Source organism: Oryza glaberrima, chromosome 5 (assembly GCF_000147395.1).
Source record: "Oryza glaberrima chromosome 5, OglaRS2, whole genome shotgun sequence".
Lineage (NCBI taxonomy): Eukaryota > Viridiplantae > Streptophyta > Magnoliopsida > Poales > Poaceae > Oryza > Oryza glaberrima.
In genome coordinates, this window is record NC_068330.1 from 12,159,492 (window position 1) to 12,174,170 (window position 14,679).

Consider the following 14,679-nt stretch of genomic DNA (forward strand, 5'->3'; position numbering starts at 1 on the left):
CTCGATAAGAGACAGCCAGGGTGAAGACCTGGTACTGCTTGTTGACAGGTAGGTGCAAAGGGGCCGGGACCGTGTGTTGAAATTTGTGTTCCTGATCTAGAATGATCAAAGTATATTATCAGTAATACACGAATTTGGTCATATATATACTTATCTACATATGGGAACGCGAAAAGTTAACTGGGATCTACTAGAGTCGATCGAGTTGAAGAAAAATGGGACGCCGTTTTCAGATTTGCTAGCATTCGTCACATGCATGTTTTTTAAAACAATAGGAAGAGAGTGTGTGTGTGTGTGTCTATATATATATATATATATATATATATATATATATATATATATATATATTACAATCAAGCTAGGAGTAAAAAGAAAAAAAGAGAAACATCAAGGTTTATCAGTCAAATGATACCCGTGCTTTAGTGTGAAACATATTGATAACTATATGTTAAATATTATAAAAGTGATAGATATGTTTGTTAAAATATTGTGTAAATGATGATATGAGGGGTGATGATTGGATATGCTTGTATTTTGGTTTGTAGAATTAAATAAAATATAGATCATGTTGTATACTTACATGTGATTAAATATGTAATTATTGCAAGTGGGTGATGTGGTATGGTTGTATGTTGAGTTTTAGACTTAATAAACTTTATAGAAAGCATATATTTCCGACCTTTGCACTAAGTTCACGGTGCACATAGCCAATTAATTACAATTAAAAAATGAATTAGGATAGACGCGAACTCTCCCAGGCTTCAATTACAACGATATGAGCTGGGACAAGCTCTTATAATTATATACTCTCCCTCTGTCTCACGCTAGTACTAGATGATATGCATCTCTTTTTCTAGATTCGTAGTCTATTAGAATATATTTCATCCAGTATTATGTTGCTATATTATGAGACGGGGGAGTTGAACTCATCGTTTGCATAGAGAAGAACACTAATCAAAACGTATCATTTTTCTAGTTCGACACCCCACAGTGCAAACATAGAATCCTGGTGACCAACTCAAATTATGTAACTCTATTCTAAATATAAATTCATTTCTCGTATATCTACATATATGGATATAATTATTTACATCCCAATGGTAGCTCGGGGGAAAACCCTAGGTGCTGCCACTGCTCGTCTCTCTCCTCTCATCCACCTCACGGCTTGGGGGAAACACCGCGCAATGGTGTGCTCACCGAAGAAGGCGGCATGCTGGCGCACGCGGAGACAGTGTGGCACGCAGCACGAAGAAAGGGTGGTGCAGGCGGTGGATCCGACACCTTTTAGCTCTCCCGCAGATAGCCCTAGGGACGGTAGCTAGTGGTCGGTGTCGCCATGACTAGATCTGGAGTCCTCGCATCCGTATCTAGCACCTCCGCACCGTATCTGAAGGCCCGCGTGGTGATAGCCACTAGCGGCCAGTGAGGGTACGGGCAACGGCCAGGAGGCTAACACAGCCGGCGCGACAAGAGGACTACATTGGCGATAGCAAGGAGGCCAGCACGACCGGCAGCTGTAGGCGACCATTGCGGGTGAGTCAATGGAGGCTGGTGGTCGTGGCATGGATTGCAGGATAAGCAGTTGTCGGTGGTGAGCTACACCGATGGGTGCGGGAGGCGACTTTGGCACGTGGAGACCCGACGAAGGCGGGAATGAGCTAGCCGGCGTTGGGGTGTTGGTGCATCGGAGTTATGTGCTAGCAGAGATTGATCGGGTAACAAGGCTTTAAGGTGGAGACGATAGGTGTGGGTGTGGGTTCTGCAGGTGAAAGCTTAGCTCGACATCTCCCTGAGCCAGCAACGGTGATGCCTTCTAGCAACGTGACCCTCTATTAGGGCATAGTCAAGCGACCACTTTCTCATCCTTCATGGGTGACGGTGGAGCCTCTAGCGTCACCTCCCCACAGGCATTGCCCAGGAGGTCTTTCGTTCCTCACCGTTGCCGCCTTCTCTCAGTTTAATCATCGACATTTCTTGGTTGTTGCCATAAGGTTGGAGGTAGCTCCAAGTGGATCTCCTTCTCTCTCGCTCTCTTCCTCTTCTTAACCCCTGTACATGAGTTTAACCGGGAGCTCGTACGTTGACGTTCTTCTGTGTGGAGTCGGTGTTTGGCGGGGCACCTACGACCCCCTTAGGTCTATTGGCGATCGGTCAAGCTTAGCAGCAATTAGCTTAGTGCTAGTACCCTCTCATACGTTTTTTGTGGAGCTGCCATCTTGTGTTGTGGTAGTGGTGGCATGTTTGTTTTCTTTTCTTTTTGCCAGGTTACAACCTCTAATGTTGTAATCTTATAAGTTTTTCCTACTATATAATACAAAACTTTGCTCTGACTTGACAAGTGGATTATATTCTAATAGTGTCAGCGTTATGGATACCACATACCCAATAGTAATCGACTAAGCTCGACGGGACCCACCATATACCAAGTCTTATACGGAATCATACCTCGTATATAGAAGGAGTTTCAGATAAGGAAGGACCAATAAAGTTCTATATGGAAACGAAAAGGACCACTCGGATCATATCCATACTTGACTCCCTAGTTCTACTTGGACAATGGGGCATCTATGGTTATAAATACAAGGCCTCCTAGGGAGAGAGAGAACACCCACCATAGACGCACAATACACAAGCCAATACACGCCGAGATGGAGCACGACGACCTACCCAGCGGCAGCGTGGAGGCCCTCGGTGAAGATCTGCACGGCGAGGAGGAACGCGTGCGGGGACGCCGCGGTGACACCCGCCGTGTCGCCCAAGCGGAGGCTGTCGAGGATGTAGAGCGCAGGGAGCGGTGGTGGAGAAGGCAAGCACGGCCGTGGCGCCGAACGAGTTGAGCTGCTTGCTGGAGAACAAGTAGTAATGGTGGTGTGGTCGTGCCGTTGCCGACGTCGGTGTCGGGGTGGTCGCTGGCGGTGACCGAAGGATATGGCCGGAGTGTGAAAGGGAGTTAGGTGTGGGAAAACAATATGACAAGTGGGCCTAGGAGCATTTTTGACCTTTTACACCGTTTATCTCTCCTATTGAACGAGAAATTAATATTTTAATGTCTGCGGTGTGCATTGGCAAATGACCACATTTTGAGACTGTCTTTCCCCAAAAGCTACTTTGTGCGGTGTCCCACAGCTAATACCACGAAGTTGCGATATCCTGTAGCAAAATTTGCCTACATTATAATCTTGCATTTGATCTATATGCTGCTCATTGAATTTGCACCCCTAATTTGGATTTGTTTTTTTCTTCACCTTCTCAAATCTCAACCCAAATACAAAATTTTCTACATAGTAAAATTAATTGACTTTTAATAGAATAATAAAAATTAAGCACTATGCTTATACAAATCTACGAAAAGTATATTGACAAAATAAGTCTAGAAACTGAATACAAAATAAGTATATTTAGAAACTGAATATGTATAAAAAAATGATCAAAATAATTTAGCTATTGCATTTACTATACTATAATTGTCAGACAATTTAAATTTAAGAGCTTGCAAAGCGTCCCCGTGATAAACCATAATCTGCACGAGCAAAATGACTTAGCTACCTCTAGACTTTTCTTTTTCCTGCGTCCTTACGATTGCACATACGGTACAAAAAAAAGTCACATAGACCACGTCCCTTGTGCTCTGACCAAAATAGAGGTCAATACACCGCAAGTCCCCAACGCCCCCCACAACCCTGCTAAGTCAGCCCCCTGCCAAGTCAGCCTTGCAACACCAATCCATTTAGCATCACGTTCAAAACGTGGCATTCACACCAGACCCAACTAGCAGATACCCCGCTGTGTTGCTGCGGGCTTTATAGATGACTTTTTTTCGAGGACCTCATAGATGACTTAATACATAGATTTCTAACTCAAATAATGACTAAATAGGAAATTAAGTGCTTTCCAAAAATCATAATATTAATTATCATATCTATATTTTGTTGCAGGGTATTACATCTATATTTTAGATCTGAGATAGATATTACTTCCTCCGTTTCATAATGTAAGTCATTTTAGCATTTCTCATATTCATATAGATTCATTAACATCAATATAAATATGGAAAATGCTAGAATGACTTACATTGTGAAACGGAGGGAGGAATATTACATATTGAAACCGTACAAGCAAGCTGCGATATATATGCAACTGTAGTAAGTAGAAAAAAACAGGTTGTACGTAGCAATAGATATCGATATCAAATGAAAACTACTGAAATATTTTGATACTTTCAAAATGACATAAACAGTTTCAAATATGTAACCCCCATTGCAGTCAAGATATTCAATTATGTAGAACTTGCTCTTAGATGTCTTAAGAGCAAGACTTGGATGAAGGGGGCCATGCGACCGTGAGGATTATTGGATGGGTCGTACGTCCATACATCCACCTAACTTTGGCTTAGCCGCTAAACATAGGCTGCTCAATTGATCTGTGACTCAGGAGATGGCGTATGCTATCACATGGCTCAGATCAGAACAAGACCAACGATCCACGGCTACAACATACCGATGATGTGGCTGCACCAGAGAGCTGCTTTATAGCAATATTTGTTAGTAGTGGGTACCAGCTATATAGCAAGAATTAATGGATCCATGAGTCATTATTACATGAAATATCCGAAAAACCAGGAATCATGTTATATTATATTCAATGAATCGTACATACCGTCTATGCCAGCATATTGTCCAAGTGACATGAAGCATCCAAAACAGAACTTTTTAAGAAGGCAAAAACCTTCGGTTACCCTCAGTTTTGTACGAACAGAACTGCATCTCAGAGTATTTCATTCCATTGACCTCCAATTTCACTTGAAGCTAGCTTACAGCATCAAGTAGACGACTGCTAATAATACCGCAGCCAGAATTCATAACATTTTGCACTACGGCCTTGATCTCGAGACTGCTCCGCAAGCAATTAACAATCACTGGTGGAAAAATGCTTTTTACTCCCGGTTTAGAACCCTTTGTAGTCCCGGTTTTCCAACTGGGACTACAAATTCGGGACTAAAGATCGCTATCTTTAGTCCCGGTTCAAATAACCGGGACTAAAGATCGATCTTTAGTCCCGGTTGGTAACACCAACCGGGAGTAAAGAGGGGGAATCTTGTTACCAACCGGGACTAAAGACCTCGAGATCTTTTTTATTTTATTTTATTGTTGATTTGCTAATAGCTAGTGTTAATCCCTGTATTTTCTCCCGAATCAAATGGGATGCATATCTCCAAATCAACATCCCAAATATTAAGTTAATTATACACACAGATCAAATACATCACAAATCCTACACACAGATCAAATACGTCACAAATCCTAAAACCTACACACAAATTAAATACATCACAGATTATACAAATTATACATCTCAGATCCATGCCATGCAATGAATCACAACATCTAAAAAATTATAGATCCAATGAAACACAAATTACAAAAAAAAAAAATAAAAGCAAACGAGCAGCCGACTGCTCGTGCGCAGCAGCCGCCGCCCGCCGCCCGCCCGCCGCCCGCCTCCACGTGCGCGGCCGCGCCGCCGCCACCCGCCGCCCGCCTGCCCGCCGCCGCCTCCCCCCGCGCGGCCGCGCCGCCGCCACCCGCCGCCGCCTCCCCCCGCGCGGCCGCGCCGCCGCCGCCCGCCGCCGGCCGGCTGATGGGAGGGAGTAGAGGGGAGGAGGAAGGGCCGGCTGATGGGAGGGAGGAGAGGGGAGGAGGAGAAGAGGAAGGGGAGGAGGGGAGGAAGAGAGGGGAGGGGAGGAGGAAGAGGATTGGATCTGAGAAGAGGAAGAGAGGGGATTTTCAATCTTATCTAAATATCTGTCTGGACTTAACCGATCAGATGTGGGAGAGAAATATTTACTCCCGGTTGATAACTCCAACCGGGACTAAAGTGGTAATCTTTAGTCCCGGTTGGTAGTATAAACCGGGACTAAAGATACTCGACCCCCTGACATACATCTGACAGGGGATGAACCGGGACTAAAAATCATCTTTAGTTTACCAACCGGGACTAAAGATCAAAATTTTTTTAACCGGGACTAAAAATCGTTTTTAGTCCCGGTTTTTAATAGAACCGGGACTGTTGTGGGATTTGGTCGACCGACCAAAAATGGTTTCTCCACCAGTAAGTGTATTCTCAGCAAATATGCATTTACGGCCCTATAGTTAGTTCGCACATGGTTGCATATATAAGTTTCCTCTCCTGCTTCACTGCACAATAAAACCGGCTTCAGTTCATGTATAAATCTCAAATAATCTATCACTTGACCATGTATGTAATTAATCATGCCCATAAAAATTATTGAACGACCTTGCTTGAGAAAATAAAGATAGAACGACCAAATAGAAGCAACATGTAAATTATGAAGCCCTTGTGCAGCTTTACTGTCTCTTCATTGGATAGCATGTTGGTTTCTCTAGCCCTGAATTTGTATGCAACTTAAAGAGAAATGTTGAACAATATGATGTATGAGCGGCGACAAAGTTTGCACAAGAATTTGACAGATCATGTTATCTGGCAACTTGAACGAATTAACTTTTTCAACAAAAGTGCATGCAATTTATTACTTGCATATGTTATTGGTAACTAGCTAGGAACATAAGAAAGGAATGACAGATTCATTCCATGAACATAAATAGGAGAATTATCAAACAAAAGTACATGAAGATAACTAAATAATATAACCCCGATTTAAACCTAGAAAAATAATATAGTGTATAAATTGAACATCCTTAAGTAGAATATTAGTTTTATGATACTAAACAAAAAAATAATTAGCTTATATCCAAACATTTTAGGACTATCAAGCTAAAACAACAAATTTGTACTAATAATATAGATTCAAACCTACTCCCTCCATAAAAACAAAAAAAGCCAACCTGGGAGGGGATGTGAGTCATGTGACTCCTCCTAGTACAACGAATTTAGACAAAGGGCTATCCAGATTCATTGCACTAGAAGAGTCACATCCCCTTCTAGGTTAGCTTTTTTTTGGGACAGAGATAGTATTTTTGTAACAGCAGATACTGTACCATTTGAGATGAAGAGCACTGCATTGCACTTAGGGTACAGATTTTACCTTGGTATATTTCGTGCAAAAACTTTCTATATAGAAGTTGCTCTACAATATTAGATAAATTAATTTTCTAAGTTTAAAATAATTAAAACTCAATTAAGTAGGTGATGGTGCGGTGAAACCGTATGCTGATCTAGCAATCACCGGGATAGGATTAAGTACTTAAGGCTAAGATCAGGATCCAGGGGTAGGTAAAGCTCACCATTTTGATAAAGCGGAGAAGTGTTTCAAAAAATAACACAATAAAATCAGAGAAGAATTCTTCCATTTTACATTTTTTTACTACGATTTGATTACATGTAACACACCGCCACCAACGAGATCGTCGCCGACGAGATTAGGTTGGAGGGAGAGAGTGATGCGGACATCACTCCATCGGATACACACAACAATCCTCCACCGGTCATTCAAGGACCGATAACAAGAGCTCGCGCGCGACAATTGAATTTAGAGGTGAGCTCGTTACTATGTTCTTCTTTGTATGAATTTGAGAATATATTGCTACCTAATGATTATATTGTGATTAGGAATAATGGAGAGGATAAGAAGACACTTGGAGAAGGACCTAGAGTCATGGAGGATCATCGAGGACATCCAAGTCAAGGTGGACGTCCAAACCAAGTCAACTTCGAGTGCAATTCGGAGTCCAAGACCAGTCTGCACTAAAACAGGCGCATAGGTCACATACATGCTTGGATTGGGGCATTCTTTATATGGATGGAAAGCTAAGAAGATAATCTTTTCAATGGTTTTGGTCCGACGTCCAAATTCTTTCCGAGTCAACGGTAATCAACCAAATAAGTTGACATCCAGAATCTGTCCCGGTGTTGTGTCGCCGCATTTGGGCCTTTAGGCTGTGTATCATGTTGGAACCCATTAGGGTTGAGTCAAGGGTTGGTTGCACAACCCTAAACTTTATATATCAGTACCCGCCATTATCTATAGGGTTTGGGTTTTGCTTAGATTATTCTGTCGAGAACAGTTTCGCCGCTAGATCGGTTTGTAAGACCCCAACTTGTGAGCTTAATCATTCATCTGCAATTTTGGTTGTATTCTACCTTGTTCTTGTTTGTGTTCTTCGATTCGCAAACAAGGATTAGCCTTCTCGATGAGGTCATCCGCGTTTCAACATGGGTGATAACTAGAGCAGACGTGGTGCTGCAATTGCGGGGCTCAAGAGCGTGTTCATTCAAGAAGCCGGATCGATTTGTGTCGCGACTCCGCCAAAATCGTTGATTATCAGAACCTTTCGGAAGATCGGGTTCCCTAGTCCACATCAAGTGGTATCAGAGCTCTAGGTTCACCGTCAGGTTCGCTCAGTTTCTTTACCCTAGATTAGTTTTTGTTCTTTGCAGTTATCCTAGAGTCTACAGAAAAGCCAAAAAAAAGTTGTAGTCGTTAGACACCTTAACCCAGACCGTGTTTAGCCTTTGCATGACCCTTTTCAGAGTCCATAGTGTTGAGTTTGAGTCCTAGTTTAAGTTCTTGTTGCTGGTCTAGTGCGTGTTTTAGTCTAGTCGTGTGTTTTCCTTTGTAACCCTAGCCGCCACCTTTCATCCGTGTGTTAGGGTTCATCCTTTGAGAGCCGTTTCCGCCATCATAAACACCTATCCAGATCACCACGCATCACCAGAGCATCCTACATACTCCGTTGCCACCAATCCCAATACCACCGCTAAACAGACTAGGTTATATCCCCTCTGAAAAACCTAGTCGGAAGCCCTAACTTCAAACAACCATAACTTTTCGGATAAGAGAAAAAAAATTTACATCCGTTTCTCCCCACCTTCGGAGGGTTTGGCGAATACAAAATTCCGAAATTTGGTTTGCAAAATTGTCTGTCGAGCTCACAAGTTTCTGTACATTCTTTATAGTGGTTTCAGAAAATTCTGTAGGCCACATATCAACTCCGATTGAGCTGTAACTTCGTGGTGTGCCTATTTTTGTGCTCCTGGAAAATAAAAAATATCAAAAAAAAAGAAAAGTTGATTTCCACTAGTGCATCGAGCTCACGACGCGCTCCGTTGAGCTTATCAGCCTTGCGGTTTTGCTATTTTTGCTGAGACTCGCCGAAGCTTGCCTACCAGTCCTTTCTTGCTGTTTACTAGTGTCATTTTCCTTGCGCCATCATTGTTACCACTACTGTCTAGAACACGAGTAGACTAGCAACTAAGGGCAAGTGACTTGGGATTTTATTCAGCATTACTATCTGTCATTGGATTGCGTACCACTCACATCTATTTGGCCTTCCTAGCTCAACATATTACTTCTAGACAGCACAGGTTCTTGATCCTTGCAATCGCTGATTACATCTTCCAGGTATCCTTTGCTTTGCTGGTGAGAACCTTATAAGGGCTTGGTAAGGAGCTCCATATTGCTGAGAGTTGTTGAGAGGCACCATATTACTGTTGTAGAAAATGCTCAAAAGGAGATGACGGAGGCCGTTACAAAGGCTGTCCAAGATGCCATCCTTAAAATCGGCTTCATAAACCAAATGGAGAGGTTGGACAAGCGGGATGTCCAAGCTAACTGATCGGGTTGCTGCGTTGGAGACACAAGAACCTTCCAAAGAGGAAGTAAGCGGCAGCAACGACAGTGGTCATCCTGAAGACACGGTGTATGATTCTAGTGGCAATATTGATGCACAAGCTACAAGGCAAGCACGGCTACGACATCATCTACGCACAAACCGCATAGGTATGGGTGGCACTTCAAATCACCACCACCAACAAGGTAACAATAATCGTGTGCCCGATGATCCTTATGCTAAGGTTAAGTTTAAAATACCCTCTTTTTGGGGATATTATGATGCTGAGAAATACCTTAATTGAGAGATGACAGTAGAACAAAAGTTTAGTGCCCACCTTGTGCCTAAGCAACATAGAGTTCGACAAGTCAGTAGTGAGTTCAAAGATTTTGCTATCATGTGGTGGACTGGGTTAGCTGACGAGGGAGTTTTACCTACTACTTGGGAAGAACTTAAGGTAGCTATGCACGATAGATTTCATTTGCCAGACTCGCGACAATTGAGCCACCTGATGAATATTTAACATGTTCCGAAATAGGCTAATGGGCCACAGGCACACTGGGCTCACAGGCCTCGAATCATTCCAGGCAAGCAGGACTAAATCCCAAACTCACGCGCTACTTGCTTAACTCCTCTACGTTGTGATCCATACTGTTGCCGGTCATGACAGTGCCGCCCGCTGGAGTTACAACTTGTCTCCAAGCTAGAGCATCAGGAAAGTGATTCTTCACCACATGATAATCTTCCCAAATGGCATGATCAACAGGAAGAGAAGACCATTTTAGCAGCACTTGCACATGAGCCAAGTTCCCCTTTTTTACTAAACGGTGATCCAAAATAGCTTCAGGAATCGCCTTAACAACGTCGAGGATGACCGGCGAAGGTAATGAAGAATAGGCAGGTGTATTGTTGGGAACTTGCCCCTTCAGCTGAGAGACATGAAACACAGGGTGAATAGCACTACTACCCGGAAGATCAAGCCGATAAGCTGCATTGCCAATACATTCCAGGATACCAAAGGGACTAAAGAACTTGTAGGCCAACTTGGGATAAGGGCGATTAACCACAGAAGATTGAGCATAAGGTTGGAGTTTCAGGAACACTTGATCACCCATTGCAAACTCCCTCTCAGAACGGCCCTTGTTTGCTTGGTGTTTCATACGAAGTTGGGCACGAGTCAGCTGTTGTTGTAAGAATTCAGACAGATGCTATCATTTAGTCTGCAAATCCACAACTTCAGGGTGAGTTGTCTCAGTGAGGTCAAGGAGTTGAGAGTAATTTGGTTCTTTGCTAAACAAAGCTTTGTAAGGAGAACAAACCAATGATGTGTGATAATTAGAATTATACCAAAACTCTACCAAGTGTATCTAGTTGTTCCACTTTTTAGGATTTTGCTTGATTCACATGTTCAGTCCGACCATCAGTCTGTGGATGATATGTTGTGCTCCTCTGAAGTTGAGTGTTACAAATCTCAAAGAGGGTTGTCCAAAATTTGCTAGTGATTAGTGAACAATCTATCTTTGTCAGACACAATTGAACGAGGAATGCCATTTGTCTTGAAATTTTCTTTTCCAACCATATGTAACACATGAGGAGCGGTGAAAGAATTCTTAAGAGAAATAAAAGTGGCAATTTTGGTAAAACGATCAACCACCACCAATATAGCATTGTAGTCATCGGATCTGGATAAACCATAGAAATATCTTGCCATGCCTCTTTTGGAATAGATAATGGAGCCAATAACCCAGGTGCATGTCACGCCCTAAAGTTTCTCCCTTTTTCTTGCTTTAAAAATTTGTTAAATAAATCGCTCGAAGAAATTATTTAAATTAACCTAGAGCTAATTCACTAATTAAAAAATGCATTTCATAATCGAATTCGGCGTGGTGGAATTTTTCTTGAGTTCCCCATGCTCCAATACATTAACATGATTTTTAGTGAAATTTTCAGAGCTCTATAAATAATTTTAACCAGTTAAAAATGAGCAAGTGCAACATTTAATCCCAGGAATCCCTTTTCCTTTTTCTTCTTTTTATTTTCCCTTTTTCCTTTGTTGGGCCGTCGGCCCAATCTCCCTCCCGCGCTCACCTTCCCCGTTTCCCCTCCCTCCTCTCGGGGACGCTGATAGGTGGGGCCCACCTGTCAGTCGTCCCTAACCACCCGCCGCCCGCGCCTCGGCAGCAACCGCCGCTGCTGCCCACGCCGCCTCGCCCACGCCGCTCCTCCGCGCCCATCCCGCGCCTCTCCCGCGCTCGTGCCCACGTCGCCGCCCAGTCCTCCACCTCTCCCGCACGCGCGCGCGTCCCGCACCGACCGGGATTCAAGTTTGAATCCCCTCTCTCTCCCTCCCGACCTTCCCACGTCGCCGGCGCAATAGGGTGGCTAACCGACCACGTCCGCCCCCTCTCACACCTATAAATCGCTCCCCCGAGACCCCTCTCTCGTTTTCCGCCCTCGCCGCTTCCATCCGTGCCCTCTACCGCCGCCGCATCTCTCTTCCGAGCTCCGCCGCCACCGCCGACCTTCGGCAGCCGCTAACCGCCGCTATGGCCGCTGTCTAGCCTCGCCGCTGCCGCCTTCGCGATCGCCGGTGCCGCCTGCCCCTCGGCCGCCACTCGGTTGCCGCAAATTTCCGCCGGAGCCTCGTTCCCCACGTACGTCGGTGAGCTCCTCCATTTCCCCGCCTTCAGCCGGCATCCTCACTCGCCGTGGACTCCCACTCCCCCTCTAACCTCTCTCTTTTCTCTCTTGGGGTGTCCCAGAGCTCGGCCATCGCTCGCCGTCGCCGGTCGTCGCTGCCACCTTCATCCTTCGCCCCGGCCGCCGTGCTTGCCGGTGAGGAGCTCCTCTCCTCCCTTCTTCCCCCTGTCCCGCACGCGCCGCCACTCTCTGACCTCGCCATCGCCTTCGGCCGCCGCCGCCGCCTCCTGCGCCGCCGCCGCTCCTCATGGCCGGCCGGCCGGCTTTCTGCCGAGCCGAGCCATGCCAAGCCACCGCCCGCGCCGTCCGATCGGCCTCCCGGCCGATCTGGACCGTCAGTCCCGTGGGCCGGCGGTGGACCACTCGTGTGGTCCCGGTCCACGGTGGACTGGCCGCCTCGTGCCACTGACATGCGGGGCCCGCCTGTCGGCGCCGCTCCCCCCTCCTTTGATGACGTCAGCCCTGGGGCAATATTGCGCAATAAAATTGATTAAGGATTTTTCTCTATTAGTAAAAACACTGTTTATCTTCTAAAATTCATAAGTAATTCATCCGAGCTCCGTTTAAGTCCATTCAAGTCTCAGTAAATTCATAAAATTCTCTAGAATCCATTAAAAATTGTTTTGTTCTCTGTTTCAGTAGTCTTATAGTGTGTTTTGCCTGTGTGCTTTGTTTGTCGCGTAGATTTCGGCCGTTTCGTCGATCCGTGGTTTCTCGAAGACGTTGCTGTGGTATCATCAATGCGAGGGCAAGGCAAGTCATGCATTACAATTGATCATATTGTACCCAATTTACAAATATCCCGCATTTCTATTAAATGTTGCATTCTTTTACAATGTCATGTGGGATGGGTCCTATTACTCAGCCATTTATTGTTTACCTTATGTCATTGATAACTTGGGTATCAAAATGACTAGATGTTGGTTTAGGAAATGCTTAGCCATGCTTAGCTCAACTAGTACACCAATGGGGATCACATTATTACATAGACTTTGACTATGAGTATAGCTTTGGATTGGTGCCACCACAATGGTGTCAGTTAATTAAAATACACTGAATGGTGAGCTGTGGGTGCATGGTTTTGCTAGTCGCACCCATGGCAATTAAGGACCGGTTCACGGGAAACCCTGGGAGACTTACCGTGCTTACCACAAGCGGGAGTGGGTAACTGCTTGATCTGAAGTATAGCTCGACCCTTTCCTAGGCACCGATGCGAGGGTGGACATAATGGAGTTGGGTCGGCCGGGGTGTCCGGTTGTCCAGCTGCCGGATTCACCGCAGCGCAGAGGGGACTGCCCACTGCCTGCTGGGGGTGGGGGTGAAACCTTAGCGTGGTGTGGATGGTTAGGGAAGGGTTATGCGGAGGGTCTTGTCACGATTTCCCCCTTTGCAGTATCATGGTGATACTTCGGGGCATGGCGACATGTGTGGAATCGTGTCTTGTGGGTACAGTTGTACACCTCTGGCCATAGTAAAACTATTCGAATAGCCGTGCCCGCGGTTATGGGCGATCAACCAGATTCACCGTGATTAGTCTCACCCCTAGTGTAGCTTAATGAACTGGTGTAGTTCAGGTGGTTAGTTGGGCCTGTTGCAACGTGGTGTAGCATTGGACAGTGATTGGTTAATATTGCTTAATTATTACAACTGTTTTACTGCTTTCAACTACTACTTTTAAATGACTGCTTTATGCAAATGAACCCTTAGCCTCCTTTGGTTTTATCCTGCATCATACCTTCTCTTCCAGTATGACTTGTTGAGTATAGTGGGTAGTACTCAGTCTTGCTCTCTTTTCCCCCACACCAGAGCTGGAGATCTTCCAAGTTGGAGCTATCTTGTTAGGGTTGGTTTTGTCGCTGCTGTCAAGGGTTGCCTGTGGAGTGGAGTCGCCCGCTGCAGAAGTCAGGCTTCCAAGTTTAGCTCGTTTTATCTTTTCGCTGCATTTGTAATCTTTTATATTTTTGTAAGACGTGGATCTGTATGTCAACAATTGTCGTTTGTGTACCCTGGCTGGTCCTAGACAGGGATTTAATGCACATTCAGCTTAGAAATTCTGGTTCGTGAATTTCTAGGCGTGACAGTGCACGACAATGTTCATATTTTGCTTGTTGACATATTTGGCATTGTTTCAAATAACCATCCACATGAGCTTTCAGCTCAGGCTAGGCAAGCAAACGTTTGAGTCGGTGATATGTAGCAGCAATACCGGAATGGACACCAATTGGTGATGAATGAAAAGCCTGAATAAGCTTGGTTTGGAGACCAGCATTAGAGCCCACCCAAATTTTGTCATTATATCGAATCAGTCCTTCCTTCAATGAATAGCCCGGGCTGTTGGGAGAATGCACAACCAATTCAGCTAACAGCCACTGAGCATGTGGATCCACTGCAT